Below are 20,617 nucleotides of genomic sequence, written 5' to 3'. Positions count from 1 at the left end.
TCGTTCTCTATGAAACGTGTTCACCCTTACGAGACGTAACTCGTGTTTTTGCCAATATTCTGTTCTCAACTTGCACCTTAAGATCGTAGAAATGGGAAGAGAAAAGAAATATACAAACGTCTCAAGCTTTAGAAATATATATAGTTTTAGGATTACATTAATAAAAAATTAACTTACTGATTGTTAGCCTTCAACATATTCTGTTTCTATATCTGTATATTATAGATATTTAGAAATATTTGGAAATAATAATTATCATAATAAAGCTGAAGTTAGGAACATCTTATAAACAACACCCATAAAACAATCACGAGATCTTTAAGTATTATATTTTTTTATTTAATTCTGATTCAATTCATTTCATTTTCATTTCACTTTGATTTAATTGATTTCGATATGTCAGTTTCTTCTAAAGATATAGCACTATTAGGTAAAGTATTTACGTCTATAGAATTATGAATGGGAGTCTGCAATCGTCTGACCTACATTTCTTCCAGAAAAGGTGTAGATACATGTAGTACTGTGTCTAGTAATTGTAAAATAGAGGCAGACGTTGTCTGCCACTGACTAATGCGCTATTAATTGTAAGAAAATTGTGACTGCTTAGTGACACAGTACGAACGAGAAGTCCGAGCGTGTGAGAGAGACAGGAATAGGGAATTATTGAAAAATTCGATTCTCTTCAAACGATGATATCTCAGCAACGGAAAGTTGGATCGAAGTAAAACGAAAAGAATTCTACAGAGGACGACTTCAACTGGACTCGAAGATCTTCATTAGTTTTGGAACAGTAATCGTTTAAGCTTTTGGTAGTTTTAATAGATGTTATTCGTGTATTTAAGACTTCTCGGAATAAATATGTATATTTTTTGAACAAAATAATGCCGAATAATGTTATTTATAGTGGTTTTTATAATAATCCGTATATTAATTACAATGTAGAAGAAAAAGTTGGAATATCGCTCAGCTTGCGCATCACATCGATTGAAATGTCTTCCATAGAACCGAAATGCATCTGTTAAGCAAAATATAAATTTCAAAGGAGAAAATTGGCTTTTGCCGTTGCATCCGCTAAATTTGATTAAATTTTTATCCAGGTGCAATTATTAATCCACTTGTGATTAAATTTTTCAATCTAAATTTGACCTGATTCTTTTATGTGTGTTGGTTTCCTGTGTTTAAATATTTTCCAGGAAATGTTGAAAATTGCAATATTTGTAGCTAGATAATTATATTACCTTTTAAGCGACATGAATATACATTTTAAATAATCTCTTTTCCATTGCATATAGTCGCTTATATGAATTATTAACGACACAAAAAATGAAAAGTTGTGATTACAAATTAATGTACGTATAACTCAAAACATTGTAAGTATTTTAGTAATTCTTATATCGATTTATATAAATCAATAAATTATTATTTTACTATTATTTTAAATTATTAAATTATTATTATAAAATTTTTTAAATTACTATTTTATTATTATTTATAGCGAGTTTCGTATCGAATTGTATTTTAAGTTGTACTTTGGAGATTATACCTCGTCTTTCTATATAAATGCACAAAGCTTTCCATATTTCGTCGCTAAACATTAATGTACCTATCACCAGAAACACTTAAGATCAAAACCGGAGTCAGCGAGAATGTATCAGTTGGTGCGTTTATTTGTATAACAAAAGCTGTATATCATTATATAAGGTAAACGCGTTGTACAAGTAGCTTTCAAAGGCGATCATCAAACAATCGTCCCGCGTTTAAAATGGAGGTCTCTGCGTCAACACGGCTGATTCTGCATATTCTCTGACTACGCAGTTCCGGAGGCAATCCCATGCGAATCACCTCAATCTCCCCTCTGAGGATAAAAGTTGAGCTCTGTCTCGAGAGCCCCATCTAATGTTTGTCAGAGCATTGTATTTCCCGGTGTTGTTTACCATGTCGTTCCAATGATAATAAATCAATCTTGTGGTCATTTGTATCTCTTAACGTTAATTTTAAAGATTCCGTTTTAAATCAGGAATTGTTTTGTATCTCAAACTTGCAGCAATACGGTCATATTTTTTCTTTCTAATTTTTGGACACCCGGTCTTTACGGAGAATTTTACAGGATAAAAATTTTTAATACTACATAAATTAATTTTAAAAAAACAATGTTATTTGAATACTTTGAACCTTCTACATTTATAGTATTATAGTATCGAGTGTTATCTTTTTATTAAAATTTTTCTTATCTAAGTATATGTATCATTGCAGTATGAAAATGGTGATTTATAAAAATGAATTATAAATATGAAAATAAATATGAATAAAAATAGGAAGATCTGTAAATCATAAAAATAAGAAAGAGGAGGAAGAGAAATGACAAAATTTTTGTTACATATAATTATTAGATTTTTCAATATTAATCATACAAAGAGGTTATTTAGCAAATTGTAGTATAATTTATTCGCGAAACATACGGTCCGATTGTTATTACAAACACAATTAATCTTTGTTAGGACGCTGATATCACCCTGCGATGAACATTTATAATAAATTATGTATTCAATTTTAGTTGATATTAATTATTTCTCATTAATGAAAATAAACGTTGGAGCATTGAAATTCTGGTTTATTTTGAATTCATTTGTAATATATGGGTATAATTACACGATGATGCATTTTGTACATTAGCATATATTTTAAACACAATTATACGAAACTGGTTTCAGTTATTAACAAAACATCAATTACACCTGTCGTTTATAAGTATATTTTCAGGTATGCACGTTTATAACTACGTAATTTTTAATACTGAAATATGAGAAGTCAAATCACAATTATTAATTATTAATAAAATTATTAATTATTAATAAAAATTGAATGCCCAAGTCATTGCATAAACTGAATCAAACCAACGTCAAGTTTAGCTAGTAGATTTTTTATGACATAACGTCGTTGCCCTCCTTACCTAACCTGTCTTAATTATCATTTAAAAATTAAAGAAAACTAAAGATTCATCATTTTCTTTGTCTCATCTTTGTTATTATTCTTCCAATTTAGAATACTTACTTGTTATTTCGTAACAGTAGCACAAGTTTACCTAAGAGGTAATGCATGAGTAGAATTTTAAATACTTTGATGTATCTCGAAAAGTGTAGAAAATGCTGGATAGAGTATGTTAAAGGAAAAATCAATCCTTAGAAAGATTAAAGTAATTCTTAATAATCGAAATGTTTAAATATGAAAAAAAGATCAAACCCAAATGAATAAAAGTTTGTTGTCCTAAAACTTTGTCCCCTCATTATTTATTTCTCAATGTATACGAATGAAAAATATAGGAGAAAGTCGGAATCCTGCGAAAGTTGGCTTAATAGGATCCCTGTTTCGACATGGATCTGGCATACAGTTTAATAATGGAACCAGCATCCCATCTGTCTTTTGAACAGCGTGCTGCTGACAACCGAAGGTATGAGTTCTTCGAGACAAATGAAACAAAAACAAGTGACAGTACAAATAATAAAATAAAGGAAGAAGCTGGCACGGTCGGATAACCGTGCCTACAATAAATCTGTCAACATAGTAAAATATGCATCCGACGAAAGCGTGCGTCCTGCGCAATCAGAGCGCGAGTCTGGAACAAATGTACCCCACCAACCGAATGTCGGTCGTTATCGGAAAATAGTTTTGCGGCTCTGAATCGTAACGTTCCTCGTCAAGGGTGTTCCAAGCTTTTGCTATCTTCCACCCAAGGATTTCTCGGTATTACTTCCGTGCAAATTTAGTATCTACGATCAGTCATTCCCGTAGAACTAGTCTAATATTAGCTCGATATTTTACTTTCGTTAGGATGTCGAAATAAGAATGCTCGAGTATCGGAATTAGATTTTAAATACTGAAATGTGACTGTCTTCTGATCCAAGAACCAAGTTCGGAGAATGGTGGGGTCGAGAAGATTTTGGAAATAGGAAATAAATAGAATAATTGGCTGTATCTAATGTTTAATCTGTTTTACGTCGCCTGGTAATTTTATTTTCTTTTACCCTTCACGTTGCTTCGGATAGAAATTGAGTCAAATTTATTAAACTTTCACTCACAGCGTCGTAGTTTTTACACTGCAATATGACGCGCTTGATAATATTTTAGATATGAAAACTTACGATAGTGAGATGTCATCATCTTGGCTTCTCGAGAACAGTCGTGTAACTGGTGCACTTGCACTTTGTACATGCATTTTGTGCCCCCACTTTCATTGCAGTTTACTTCTTCAGGGCAGACCTTAAACTGCTTCAACAAGAGCAAAATACAAGTGCAATATCATGACATACATGGCGGTAGCTGGTACATTACATTTTTCACAGATTGAGTGTTCTTGCTTGTCGAATAAATATTTATTAATTAGGGCCGCGTGAACTATCATCATTCTATCGATCCAAGTTTGTATCGTACGGTTAATTGGACTGGGAAATTTTTCCACTCGATATCATTTCCTCGTGTTAAGTATCCACGAATAGCTGAGCAATTTCTCGCAGTTAATCAGCGATTCAAATGTATCCCAGAAATACACCCATTGTTTCTTGAAACTGTAAAAATTAATAAATTTCATAACAATTTTTTGAATGTTTGCTTATATTTTTGTATCTCAGAAGACGTGGTGAATGCAGATATCAATCTCAAATTAGGTTGCACGTGAGATGTCGATAGCAGAGTCTCGAAGCGTCGTATGTAACCTCTCACCTTACCGGTTACATCAAAATACATGACCTCAAAACTCTTTCGAAACTGTCCCTACGGTTTTTCCTCCAGAATGTGGCTTAGTAATGCTTCGATGTGATCTTGTATCGTATGGAACTTATCCAGTAGCTGCACGTACCTGCTGACTCGAGGGATGTCGACTAATGTGGCCGTACCATGTGCGTCCCAGTTTTTAAACTTCGTGAATATTACAACAGAATAGTAAACTTCCAGTTAGAGTGGTAAACTTTTGCATGCATCGCGATCTTTAAATAAATAAATACTTGAAATGATGGTTTCAAAAAGATGTAAAAATCGTGTAATTTTTATATGTATTAATGCGTGATTTCTACACGTGATCGATCATTTTGGGATTATTGAGATTTTGGGAAATTGCGTTAATGGTATAGCTGGATCAAACATAAAATCAATCTGAAGGTAATATACTTTGGTTGATTTTAAATTAAATGGCGCTATCTAATGGTTTCCTTTGAAAGTTACTTTGATTTTGGGGGTAGATTGGTGTTCCCAGCGCTCACGTATTTAGAAATTCCAAGCCCACCCTCTGACTTCGTTAATACTATTACTCCTTCATTACTCACCGCTATCAATTGCCTGCGGATATTAAACGGGTTTCATCTTTTAATGAAAGAAATTTAATTACCGTAAAAATAAATGGGCTGTTTTAATACTATTCGGTATATTATATAATCAAATTATTTGTAAGAAATATTTGTAAGAAATTTGCGTCTCCTTTATTATATTACTATCGTTTATTAGAATATTGTGACTAACGTTTCAGATACACGAATGTATTAACTAGTTGTTAATTGTTCTGCAGTGAAATGTTTCTGTTATAAACATTTCGTTATCGTATACTTTACTACCGCGATTTGTTTCATAAAGCTTCAATTCCACTAATTAAACCATGTCAATTCCTTGCAAAACTATGATAAATATAATATTGTTTCTGAGTGATTTTGTACGACTATAAAAATATTGTATTACTAATAACTGTTTAAAACGTACAAATTATATCTTTCGTTGTGTATAATTTCAACTTTATATATCGCAGCTAGAACAGTTAAAGTATAATTAATTAATACGATTAGCTTACAACTGGAGACTATTTAGAAATGATTATGCAGCTACTTAATAAAAAAAAAAAATGTCAAAAATTAGGGTAGATATATTGTTCAACGATGATACGAAACGCAAATATTTATCTCAAATTTTACTTTCCCTAAACATTACCAAGCAACCTAACTCCTGATATATTCCAAGAAGCTGGCACAAGAAAAATCGATCGATAAGCGAGTCGAATAACAAAGTATGGACTTCGTTGCTGGAAACGAGATATCAGCAAATAAATGCATCGATGATGCGCCATAAAAGGCAGTGGCAGTGTATATTATCTAGCAAGCGACAGGTTCCAAGTTTACAATTTAATGCATGTTAAATCGCTGGAGTAGAAACGAACGCCGCGCCATATATAATAGAAGGTAACGTGGTTGCGAACCTCAGTCGTCATCGCTAAGCGAGAAAGGGTTGACGTCCCGAGAGTTAGATAGATGGGACCATGTCGCAACATTATTGCTAGATAGGCAGTGCAATTAAAGCTAAAGGCTGAACAACGTAAGTGAATAAACCAAACAACGAGCGTACGAGAGAAAGATGCACAAAGATGAAGAGGACTGTTTCACATTAATTCTACATACGAAACATACAGTAGGCATTTGTATTAATATCACGGATTTGCTATGCAAATATGTATATACGACGAGTAAACGGTAATGATTTAAACGAATTTAATGTCGCTACTAAATCTTGGTGGGTCTATGAAATTAGTGGAGCATGTAACGTGTATAAATATTTCGAGGAAAACCATCACACGTTTTCGGCTTTCTATATGTTCTTGTTCAGTCATATGAAAGAGTGTACAGAATTGTAGCTTTTTATTTTGAACGGGTTTTAAAACATCCAGCGTTTGAAAAATTGAATGCGATCTGTTTTGATGCGTTAGCACTTCAAAATCCATTCTTTCTTTGCAGTTTTTCTGAAATTTCCATATAGAGAATACGGTTTATTGTAAATGTTGACGTAACTTAAAATAATACTCCCAAATTTCGGAAATGAATGTCGAATAATCTGAGCAGGTTTCAATATCTTCTTTTTTAATTGTTAGGTGCTCTCGCAAAAGTATCAATTCATATCGAAGATCTGTAGTCTGGGTGTAATTTGATTTAACGAAAACCGTTTGGTGTATAATTCAAATAGAAGAATTAATTAACAATACAAAATTCAGCACGTGTTGCCACATATCGTTGAATAATACATCTATGCTAACCCGATTTTGACGCCGAGGAAAATGTAGCTAGTTGTACGAACATACTGAGCAAACTTGTTTAATACGTAGCGGACAGAATATTTTAAAAGTTGCCAGTTTAATACTTAAAATATTTAGAAAATTTTCTTCGAGTCATCCTTTAAGTTTGCTTTTTCATAAAACGGATACTAATTAATAAAAGTTGACGGTTTATCAGAAATGCTATTGCTTTATCTTTAAAGAATCCTTTATTTATCCAATTGTAAAGCTTATATACAAAACTATTTATAATCGTAAGAAAATGTATATATTTGTTTAACAGATCTCAATAGATAATTCTATCTTATGGAATATTTCAGATTTTATCTACGACCCATACGATAAGTCGTATTAATTATATTTTTGTACAGTAATCATCCTGAAAACTGACATTAGGTTGATGCATACGAAATACGTAAGCTTCTCAACCAACGGAATAAGTTCGAATTATTAAAAAAAGTGGCAAAAGTAAAATTTGACAAATTCTATAGTGCCTATATCGCTCGATAAAACAGCCTTTCTATCGCATTAGCTAAAACACGTTAAATTGCATAACAAATTGCGCTTCTTATGTTACTAATATAGAAGCGGTCGATATAACACTAAACGACAGAAATAAAAAGAGTTGCTTTTCTAAGATAGCACCGTACATAAGGAAGTTATGCAACAAATCTATAAAATAAAATAAGAGATAGAAGCAAGTTGAGTGACCATATAACGAATTTCAACCTTGGCCATTACTGCCGCGACGAATTTCGTGTTAGAAGCGTGGAAACGCGCGTGATATGCAAATTGCTTTAATTTATACCGTATCTGGAGACTGTTGTTTGGCCAGGTTAGCGACTGCTAGCCAGATTGGAGAGAGGTCGAGGTCTGGCGAACGTGCCTGAGCATCGATTGCCACGCTTTGCAGCGTGCTACTTGTACCGTGGAACCCGATGATCTGTGACTATGCGTGCTTGACTACTGTTGCTACCATCTGTAAATCGCCATGCACGCGAACATGCGTGCATGCGCGAACAGCTTAAGTACTGTACCTTTTTACCCTGTTCTTGTTTTTTTTTCTATCAGCTATTGGATTCTGTGGCAAAATTCGTTCGTATTTCTTTGAGAAAATGTCAAAGAGTGCTACTTTCGTAGAAGATTTATGTGTTTAATCAACGATATACGTTACTCGTGGAAGCATATGAACAGTTGGTCGTTCTAGTACTTAAATGTTGTAAGTTTGTTTTTCAAAATAACGTAATTGACCAATCCACGTGTGTCTCAGTGATATGAAGAATACAAATTCATGATAAAATTCTACTTAGAAACAGTCGTAACCTGGAACAATAATATGAAACATGATAAACTCAGCTTTTTCAATTTACAAATTAACGCATATAGAACGGTTAAGAACTAGAACGACAACTTCTAGGGATCTTGTGTGAATATATTGTGCGTGTTGTACGAAGCACTTCGAAATTTCATTAGTACTGAGATGAGATCCGACTGTCATGATTATATTGGTGAAGTTTGAAACGAACCTGAGAATGTACATAGAAGCTACAAGGTATCCAGTCCAAGTATATGTTTCATAGTCGTGTATGAAAATTTCGAAATATTTCGTGTAATACATACAATATGGACATAAAATTTGTCTATCGTAAGTGTTAAAATATCGTATTTTCCTTTGCCAGTATACATTACGATTTTTATCCTATATTCACAAAAACCAAATTTGGCTACATTTCATACGAATTAAACCATTAAAGATCCAGCAATAGTTACTTATAATGTTCTAAATTTCTTCTTTTTAAACCAATAAAATTTACTATCTTTTGTCACGAACAAGTTCTGCATGTTCTGTACCATTCAAACTAGAAATCGGCGTATAGACATAGCAGCGTTGCACTTCTGCGAATCGTGTGGATTACTAGGTACTTGCTTCCGTGTGTTCGATAGCAACAGACATGTCATAAACTCGTAATATAGCGTGTTGCTAATCAGTGAATACGAAGCTGCTTCCCTTTGGGCCTGACTCTGTCGTTGACCTGCATCTCTAATTCGTTAACTTCCGAACCACTTTGATCGACAGAGTGCTACTAGGTTCAAAAGGACTGTAGAGCTGAGACGATTACCAATTTGCTGATCAGATTAATGATCATCTACTATTTCTTTTTTCTACACTATCACCTACTCCTTCTAAACAAAAACTAAAAAGGAAATTAGAATTTTATAAAGCGGAAATTTAGAACTGTATGTCAACAAAAATTTGTAATTTCGCAGTTCAGAAAGGTTGGAAGACAAATTAGAATACCAGGAAAAGTATAACTAAAGCTATTTTGCTAAAGTATAATCGTATAATATTTTATTTATTTTATAACATTTAGGTTATTACTTTTATCGAACAAGTCTGAAAATGTATTGTATTAAAATTGCTTGAAAGCTTCTCTAGCATACACTGTATCAATTGTGTTGTTAAGAGTACCAATTAAACTATATTGATACGTCATTTACTCTATGTAATAATAGATATATAATTTACATGAGTTTCAAGCTATACTTCCCTTTTGTTAACGATATTAATTATCGAAATAGAAAAAGCTTGAATTTAATAATCTTATTTACGATATACCGCATAGCTGCGTGTAAACGCGAAAATGGTTCTGCATCGTGTATTGGCATTTGACCAAAGCGATCGACCGAACAAATTACATCGCCCGGTAAATTACTTCCTCTGCTCTGACAAATTACAAGGGATAGCCTGTTTTAATAAAGGTAAAATCCAATTTTTTATACATTCAGTAGCAAATCTATTTCCATTTAGAATTTCTTTCCAGATATATTTAAATGAAAATGCTTCTTCATCAATTACAACAGATTATTATTATTATTATAACGACATTTGACTCTAGAAATAATATTTAACAGTTACAAATCCAGATTATTATATTTCACAGATTTCTTTTAATTTAATTATTTTCTTCGCAGATTACGTAATTTCCGAAAGGCGATTTCCCAACGATAGAGGATATTCTCCTTCTAAACGTACCAAGTTAATACGCGTTGTGAATTTATAGCCTGGCAAATAGATTTAGAGAATTAAGAGTATCTTAATCATTCTTTTTACTACGAATCGTGCCGCGTTATTCATTTGAATGAGAATTCTGAAATACCACCGGTCGTGGACCTTTTTATCGTGCTCTCGTTGGTTCGCAAACCGACTGCTGCATAATTCATGGTATAAACGGCGTCAGCGAGCCGCGAACTGGACGAGCAAAGATCCGTAATATCGAAGAGACCTCGGTGCATCACAAACTCGCAGAGGCACCAAAGACTTTCCAGGTGGATTCGACTTCAGAAAAGAGGATTGGCTCGGCAGAAGTTGGAACGGTTAACAAACGATATCTATAACTGCGGCAGGCCACGCTGCATTAATTTTACAATAGTTGACAATGCACCAAGTCTTACATGAATTCCAACTTTGCACCCCGAATTTTTTTCTATTTCTTTCACGCTCGATTATCGTTCGTTCGAGATGCTGAGAAAATTCTTTTAATATCATTGTGCGATGCGTAGTGAACTATGGATACGTATCGTATGAAATTTAAATTGTTTATTTACAATTTCTTTAATAGCATATTAATATTAAATTAAATAAACGATTTGTCGAAGTATTCGTTGATTTTAAATATTGAATGTTATTATCAGAATTCATCACGATTTATTTTGTTTATTTATTAATTTATTCGCAATCTCTCTGTTTAGAGAAACTGATGAATATTTTGAATGGCTAATTAATTTCCTAAATAACAAAACTGCTCCATACTACAAACGATAGCTTAATATTCTATGGTAGCTGTAACGAAACATAGAATTGTGCTGGGTCTTTCTATACCTAATTTTGTAACTAATTATATTATCTATTAGAAAACTTAGCAGCAAAGCGTATTTCAATAATTTGATTGTATATTTATGATTATAGTACACAACATCGTTTGGTAAATTCTACGTTACCGATATTGTAAATTTCGGGAGGCTACTGTTGTATAGAAGGTCAATTGCCTTTGGTATTAATCGTAAAACTAAGCTACGTATAGATAGCTTTACGTCAGGATTGTATTGTTATCAGATGTTGTAAAGCCAAATACCCTGAGATTGCCAACGCAATCTTCGGCACTTTGAGGATGCCAATTTAGCTTAGAAGCCTAATTCCATAGTCTCTGCCTATTGTGCATAGAGAGGAAGCTAAGAGGATTATAGTCGTACATAATCAATGAATTATGAGATTGACCAAGGGAGAAATGACAGACAATAAGGGTACGTTTATATTATAATAAACCACTGAGTATGTACTGTTTGCGAATCAAATCAACTTATATTTATATATACATTTATATATATATTTTATATATATAGATTGTATAAAAATAAATTATATGTTTTCGAAAAAAATAAATCTATGAAAGTCATGATATTCAATCGTTTTCAATAAACATTCGACATAATGTTCAATAAATTAATAGTATCATGCTCTTTTTATAATACTGATTAATTTTGTTCATAAGTAAGTGCTAGTATTTTTCCTCCTTATATGGAATTATTTTTATTGGTTTCAAATGTTAGAGGTTCTAAATTTTAACCTGAAATAGTAAAAGCTTAATTTTAAATATCGTGAAATATTAATCAGGGCAAAAGTAGGCGACCTTATACCTAGAATTCTGGGTCATGTTTCGATTATATTTTAACTTCGAATATCGATTGATTGAAACCGAATTTTTATTATGTATTTTCCATGATCTGAAAAATAACTTTCTTTAGAGGCGAGAAGTTTCATTTAAAAAGTAAATCGGTGTTAAGATCCTTTTACGCACTTTGATACGTATCTATGTGTGATCGCTATAAGAAATAATGAGAGTTCCGAAGGAGCTCAACAAATTTAACACGATTTTCCTTTCTTTCTGTCTCACTGAACCAGAAAATGGTATGCTAGAAGTTTTTATTGGTTACGTGTGTGTAATATGACATTAGATAAAAAATGAGAGAGATTTCTCCAAACCCTAGAGCTTAAGTTGAACAAATCTAACCATAAAATAAATCATATTGCATTAAGCATTATTACACAAACTAATTCGAATGTTGTAATATAATTTTGATTCAATTAATTCAAATAGAAAATTTATGAATGATGTAATTTCTTTATCGAATCTTAATTTGTCTATGGCGTTTTGGAGTTCGATTTTGAACAGGTGATATTTCATTAACCAAAATAAAATAAAAGTCTAAAATTCCAATGATATTTAAAACAATACATAGCATTTCACAATGTAAAATCAGTAGTCTTGATGAATAAAATTAATATATTCTTGTTACTTTTTGTCCATATTAATCCATAAAATTTGGAATAATTCAGAAAGTAATACTAGGACTTTGAAAAATTAAATAAGAGGACTAAAATTTACATTATTTAGCTACATTTACAACGCGCTTAACATTAATTATCTTAGTTGTACAAGCCTTTCGTTCGTAGTTTCCTCTGTTCTTTCAGATCTCCATTTCTATCCTATACTTATTACTCTCAGGTAATATAAGGAAAGCGCCAATACTTATCTTGTTGTTAATGGTCATTTATAAAACGTCTTGTCTCCTAGATACAAGGAACACACAGTGATATTGCTATCTCAATTACGATGAAGGTAGCTTTCGGAGAATTCATGGCATGTGGTGTAATATTACCACGTGTAGTCACATAATACTGCTGTTAACACTGGGTGTGTGGAGACATATACCGTATTTTATACACACATACATTCTCTCTTGTATTTTTCTCCTCTTTAATTTTATTCATTTATTAAAGATTATATTTTAACGCTACGTTTTATTTGGATTTTTTTCAATCAATTTTACTGATTTATCGATCTCTTCTTTTCAACATTGCCATTATGAAAGCTAATTCCAAGAATTTGTTAAATATTCTTTTCGTCATATCTGTTTTTTCTTCCATTTAGATGCTACAATTCTACGAAGTTTAAAGATGTTGAAATATTTATAGCAACAGAATAATTTCTTCTTTTAATCAATAAAACTTATACTTGTTTCTTTGATTTATTCAGTGCCTCTAACACATTCTTTGCGAAAGAATAATCCGTATAACCGTAATTTTCTCCAACATTTACAAACAACTTCACCATTTGATCTTCTTTGAACTGATTACTTTCATAATATATATCTACATAATATTATTAGTTGCCAAGCAAAATTACGAACGTTGAGAGAGACCTGCGAAATGGTATTTCTAGTAAGGTAGGGTTTATCAGTTTGTTAGTAAGGTACGCGTATAAACCTGACAGAGGTCGGAGAGCCACCAGGAATACTGAAAACCAGGACGAACCTGATGCGAAATCAAGGAGCTTGTAGGATGGAATCCTGGTAACCGCAGGAGAGTGAAACTTCGTAAACGAACCCGATGCGAAATCAGAATGTCACTACAATGAAAGTTTGCGGGCGAATCTAATGTAAGTTAAGAATCTCTTAGAAAATCGGGAAACGGTGATGATGATGTAATGATGATGTAAGATGATGATGGTGTAAAAGCTATAGAAAGAAAACAAATCTATTTATAGATGACCGTACATTTAGTTGAAATTCGATGCGCGATATAGAAATCTGTATATTTAGAAATTTATTTGATACGAGAAAACTTTCATCCGATTGCTTAACTTCGATTTCAATTTCAACCATTTTATATGTAAAATTCATTTCTGACTTCACTTCGATTTTAACCATTGTTCCAAATATGAAATTCGTTTACGATTCGCAGTATATATAGAGGTGCCTGTGAATTCACTATATTGAATTAATATAACGTAGAGTTTGCAATTTAGCCTTACAGATACGCTATGTGTTGTACAGGCTAACAACTGGATATCTGTACATAAAACTATACGAGTTGCAGGGGAATACACAGAGACGTGGAAATCTCCTTCGATACTTCTCTTTAAGCCTCTTTCGTTTCTCGCCACGCATGTCAAATTACTTCATTAACTCGAATACATCTGTTCCGAAGCACAATTTCAATAGAAAACAGAATTTACCCTTTCTGCAGTATTAATGCAATTCGAGCAATAGAATTCTATTGCAGTACAGACAAATATCGTACAAATGACCCTATCATATCGTGAGTATGAACAATTTGAAATGTTTAAAAGAGAAGGGATATTGTTAACTAAATGCTACACTTCTTTTTATACTCTTGTCTTTCTCTGTTCAATTATTTGATAATATGAATTAGTTGAAACAAATTACTTGGTAAGACGTAAAAGCTGAAATGATATTGCATTATAACAGGAACATGCGTCAGTGATAGGTATCAGGAATACTTGTCAGTTTTTAATAAACGCGATAGATTTCAGTATTGACAGTTCAATAAATTACATATTGATCAAATTCAATATTTCCGAATTCTGGACATTTATCTATTTATTAATGTCATTGGTAAATTAAGGTTTAATAAATAAGAGAAGGATTTAAAATTTCATTAGAATTCCAAGACATAAATAACGTTAGTAAACTGAAACAAAAAAGTGAAACACTAATTTTTTACAAAGTGGAATTGATTGATTTGTTTCTTAGGTAACTCATATGAGGATACAGAACTTAATTAATCAATGATAGATCAAAGACAAATAAATGTTATTTTATTTTACTTCGTCCCTTTATATAAAAATTATTTGCGCAATGCAATGTCGCCTTTTTCTACACGCAGTTACTCATAGGTAGGCGATATTTCGTTATTTCCTTAATTTTTTCAGACGTATAATTAAGAATGTAATAAAAAAATTCCTTCCTTATTCGCTTAAAAAATGTGAAGAGTGTACCCACTAAAATTACATCTTCCGGCGGGGCGTTTCGAATAATATCCAAGTGTTTTATTAAAAGAATGGACACCGGTATTGATAAAAATTGAGTTGAAACGCAACTAGGTGCGTTAACGCATTTTCCTCATTCGTTATAAGAACTGAAAGAAGAAACTGATTCGTATTCATCATATTACGCGAACAATGGCGAAGTTCGTTGCATATGATTAGCAGATAGTCGCTTCTTTCCGCGCAGACAGTTTTCCTTTAATAATACAGTTACAGCTGTAGTAGCATCATATGCGATGGAGGTAACATTGCGTTTTTACGATACGCGTCAGTGAATAAGTAGTGCGACTGTGTTTTAAATTACAGTATATGTTAATAGTTCAGAAAAACTCTGTATTATTTATCATTTTATTATATTCTTTAATTATCGTGATACACTTTAAATATCATTCTCAATCGATAAAACAAATCAAAGTGCTTGTCTGGAACTTCAATGAAGAATTCAATGAATCGAAATGTTTTTATGCTCATAATTCGCGACAGTTAAACTTCAATATTCTCTTTTTATACTTGTTTTTTTTTTTTTTTTTTGTTTGTCGACTAAGCGTGTCACTAACCGGGGAACACGTATACGCGCTCATATACACACATACGCGTCTCATCTTTGCACTCTGCACAATCAAATTTTAATAACTTTATTCTTCGAAAAACCTTCTCTATCTACCTGAAATCTTCTTGAAACAGATTCTATATTCACTTCTGCTCGCCGGCGTTTCTCATAAAAATTGTTAAGCTAACCTTCGGTGTTTGTACTACTGAAATTGAAGATAGAAGAAAAAATGCTAGATATTTGACAAAGTGAATTCTTATCGCATCGATTTTAAAATATAAATCACATTCAATCGCCTTTCTTAAAAAATATCCAATCATCTTTCTTAAAAAATATCGCGACTTAATTCAGAAATTTACCTTGGAAACTCGATTCTTAGACGAAATCGCAAACGTAAGGGCAGCACGCGTGATGGAGTTTCGCAACAAGCTTGTTTCTCTCGATCAAGGAGAGTTCGTCGGAGCGTAAGATTTCCAGACAAGCTGCGACTCTACAGAAACGCCTTGCACAGGAATGCTTTTACCTGAAGCTCACGTGTCACTGACAGCAATGCAAGAGTCGTTCTCATGTACCTACGTACAGGTATGCGAATAGAGGTATGTAGATACGTATTTCTGAGAATGTATCGTGTCTGTATATACGCCACTACGCAGAGTTTCCTGCGCTGCTACGTGGTCGAAGGTTTGTTCCGTAGACACGTACACGTAGCACAAAGCTGTGGACCGTGAGACAAGCTTTGATCGCCTGGTAGAATCGTGTACACAGTAAATGCACTTGGACGTTAGTGCAGTGGCATGTATGTGGCAGGACGCAACATGGGGATGGTAGGAACATCGTCTAGCGTTCATGGTCTTACTACGTACGCACCGTCCGTGGCAAGTCTTCCATTAGTATAAAAGCAGAAACACAGTTACACTTTGCTTCGACGTATGCCGCGCCATGAAATTAATATTAAATTGCTAGTTACGGGTCCTGTTAGTTCTGATTGGTGATTGTATAGTAGCATTTGATTTATGTACCGTGTAAAATGCTAAATATGAAATGTTATATAGAAAATATGTTAAATGGAGCTGTAATGTTGCAGAATATAACGTTAATTGGTATTTAAATATGCCAACAATGTGTGCCATTTGGCTATCACAAAGTTTTAATCGGCGTTTGAGTACGCCAATCGTGTTGTCTATACGATATTTGAATTTATACAATATTTATTGTTTATAAAATAATTGCGACGAATAGGATAATAAAGCTGTCGATAATTTGCCGAAGCAATTGTTTGTCTAATAACTAGGTGTAATGCAACAGAAGATGTTCTCTGAAAATTTCATTTATGAAGAAATTACTATACGAAGTAGTCATTATATTTTGGAAATAATTATTCAAATGTAAGTAGTTATACAAAATATGACATTGTTCAAATTAAATGCAGCAATAAGTTGCAAATGTTAGAATAAAAATCGTTTTTTCCTATTTAAAAGCAATTTGACTGTTCCTAGATGTTTCAAAAAATTCATTTGGAATTTCTTCTCAAATCACCAATATTCGTCTATATATTAACATATACCAATATTTTTGCATATTATAATTGCTACTAGTAATAACATTTGCTAAATCACTATACTTTTAAATTCGCAATAAAATATACGATTAATTTTTTGATTATTTACTTCCTGCTTTTCTCGATATTGAATAGCTTGCTGATACTGAAAAAATATTAAACGTATATATATATTATGATGTTTACGAATATTAAGATTGTTATATTATACAAATATTTCGATATAAAATCACGTAATATTTCAGACAGACATAACGAAAATAACAATCGGCGATACAGAGATTTTTGGTCTTTCGGTCCACATAGTGGTATGTATCTGGGGATAAAGCACAACAGTTGGTTACTACGGAAATTGTGCACCTGTCCAGTTTCCATGATCTCTCTATTATCCGTTCCCTCTTTCTCGTTAGCGAACATGCAATATATATTGGAAAGCTAGACGACGCGGAGGTAGGTCTGCATATAGAAAAAAGAAATAGGTGATTGAAGTTCCGAATACCAATATTCGTTTGATTGAACCATCTTGCGTGTATCTATCCAAATATAGTCTACGTATATATAAATCAACTTCCAATACGTATTGGTAAACCAATACGTATACATATTGCGTATATACAAGCATTTATTAATCAGAAAAAGGAAAAGTAATAATTACAAAAGATATGGTAGATGTGACTGCGAACAATACTACAGAAAAATTAAGATGGTTTCCTCAGCACATAAAGTATGGGTTTTCTGCTTGTAGGATGTCGTATAGAATTGCTTTTATTGAGAGAAAACCGATCCATAAATTCCGACCTATGTATATCGATGTATATGGGCTTACAATGCGCGAAGTTACGGTTAGGTAACTTTTATGAGAATTAACTGACAAAACGCTGTGATAAGTTAGTTTTTCAAAGATACAATACGTGAATATTCACCACTAGTTTGCAAGAATTAAAATCGATCTATCCGAGATTGATTCGTGTTTATTAACTTCTAACTTGATAATTATAGAAATTTCTGGTTCGAAAATAATCCACTTGGAAGCCTAAAAAAGCATGTCATTCCAATTACAATAATATAGAATCCTTAAATATGAAAATAACTTGTTACTAAAATTTGTTACTAAAAATGTGATCGTTTTACTATCTGAAAATTGTATTATCCATATATTTTTATCTCCTCTGTTAATTCGAATATTAAGCAATATATTCTACTGTACATCTTTAAACGCTGCTCGCTAAACATTCCATTTTTAAGATAATCGTTACATAGATCGTAGATAGCAGTTTAAAGTTTTCATCCCTGTTTACTGGTTGCTTCACTTTTAATCCGACGTTTCTAAAGTGGTCTGGTACATAGCCGTATCAAATATCGTGTAATCGGTTTCATTGTCACAGGAGAGGAGTTCGCCAGGAATGCAATTATGCGAGGATCCGCATTAAGTTTTAATCCGATCTAGTTTTATACTTGCGGAGAGTTTATGACTTGCGCGAAAAGCTTCTTAACGATAATGCGATATCTTGAGAGGTTAGGACAGCATTAACTTTACTATCCAAAGGGGCAGAGCATCGTGAAGGTTGGATCGAAGATCGAAGGTAAAGCGGGAGGGTAACGAAATGCGCATATACGTACGTATAACATAGAAGATAACGATGGTACGCTAAGCGTGTTCCTTCGTAACTTACAGACCACTTTAGCGCGTACTGACTAATATTCTCTTAATTATCAAACTTCGAGACTTCTCCTAATTTCCACCCCTATCACAGGGTTTATCAAGTAATAGGAAATGACAACGTATGTCTGTGTAAATTCCCTGACTGTAAAGATAAGTTACGTTAATTCTGGATTAAGTTTATTTCGCGTTAATAAGAAATTTCATATAATTTTCATGTTGATAATAAAATTAACGTTTAATAAGAAAGTAACATTTATAGAATTTTGGTAATTTCCTTTTTGTAATTGGTTTAAAGTTGTTACTGCATCGTATTGTATTTTTATTTACTCTAGTAGACCGAAGATGTTTATGCATTTATGGGATTTTATGTTTCATTTATTCAGATTTGTTTTAAGATATACCAATGTAATCTAATGCTAATGCTAATTTCAATGCAGCTAATGCTAATTTTTCACAATATTTTATATAACACGTGTAATATGCATATTCATAAAAAATGCCTGTAAACATTTGAATAACTTCGTGAGTTAGTATATCAGAATATGCAATAATTGATTGCCATTAATACCAGACGCGACCTCAACGCTAAATCATGTTGCATGAATCCGATTGGTTTCTGGATTCGTCCGACACTGCAAATTCAGAGTGCAATCTCGTGCTTCCAGGAATCACAATATGCGGCAAATGTTTCAAGCTTTTAACACGATTATAACTGAAATAGGCAAGTGTTGAGATGATAGCTAATCGATGAATGAATAGAAAATAGAATAATTTTGGACGTAGTTATATAGTTTTAGATATCAACTAATGAGAAAGAAATTCAATTACTTTATACGTATGATGTTACGAATGTACATACAAAGTGTCTCGTTTTATTCGATCCATGCAAATACTTGCTAAACTGTATAAAAAAAAAAATAAAATAAAAATAAATAAAACTTATCTAGGTAGGCGTGCTTTCGAGATTTCATGGTGGCTCATTTTTTAACAGAACTTTACACTTTTCTATACACTATTCGATGCATTTTTTAATTCTTTACAAGAGGTATTAAGGCACTTGAATCAAAAAATAATTAGTTTAGAAGATATTTGAACTTTAACCTCGTAAAACTCTTCAATATGAAAGATAAGGATAGTCAATGCAATGCTTTTACGTTCCTTTCTCTTGTCTTCCATGCACTCAATTTGATGAAGTTGGAATCGAAATATCTTTTAAACTAAGCATCACTTCTAATAAAATATCTACTATATCTGATAATATATCTACTTCTTTGTAGAGAATTAAAAATTGTATCGAATGTGTATAAAAAAAGCTATAGTTCCATTTAAAAGATCGTTGCTCATCTTGAAATCTCGAAAACGCCTCTACCTAGACAAATCTGGTCATTATAAGACGTCGCTGAAACAAAACAAGTTTTATTTGAAACACTTTTTCGAATAACAGATTGTTTAGCAGATATTTGCAATATTGGGTCGATTAAAATGACACACTGTGTATACACAGTACAATACTACAACACCTCACATTCATAATGTCGTGTGAAATAATGAAATTTCCTTTTAATTATTTGATATTTAATCTGGATATTTAAGTTACATAAGTGTACTGATTTGAATCACATGTATATTCGCAGATGCAGTTAAACAATAAAGTTGAAAAAATTACTTAGAATTGAACGACTTATTTCAAGCGGAAATTCTCGAGTAGCTAATTATTCTATTATATGTGTATTTTCTTTATTACATAATATTTCTTGTATAAAAAATTTATATGTAATCTTATGTTCTAGCGTCTATATGCTAAATGACGTTGAAATGAATTAAATTAAAGAGAGAAATTATTTTTGTAGGATTCTGTGAT

General features: G+C 32.4%; 1 protein-coding gene across 1 annotated transcript in view; it reads left to right on the top strand.

The window, feature by feature from the left end:
- The window catches only part of LOC100743380 (leishmanolysin-like peptidase), a 211,686-nt gene that overhangs the window by 122,614 nt on the left and 68,455 nt on the right, over nt 1-20,617 (top strand). The gene's annotated exons all lie outside the window — the stretch shown is intronic.

The sequence above is a fragment of the Bombus impatiens genome, unplaced genomic scaffold (genome assembly GCF_000188095.3).
Source record: "Bombus impatiens unplaced genomic scaffold, BIMP_2.2 scf_0344, whole genome shotgun sequence".
Taxonomy (NCBI): domain Eukaryota; kingdom Metazoa; phylum Arthropoda; class Insecta; order Hymenoptera; family Apidae; genus Bombus; species Bombus impatiens.
This window is presented reverse-complemented; position numbering and strand designations above follow the sequence as displayed.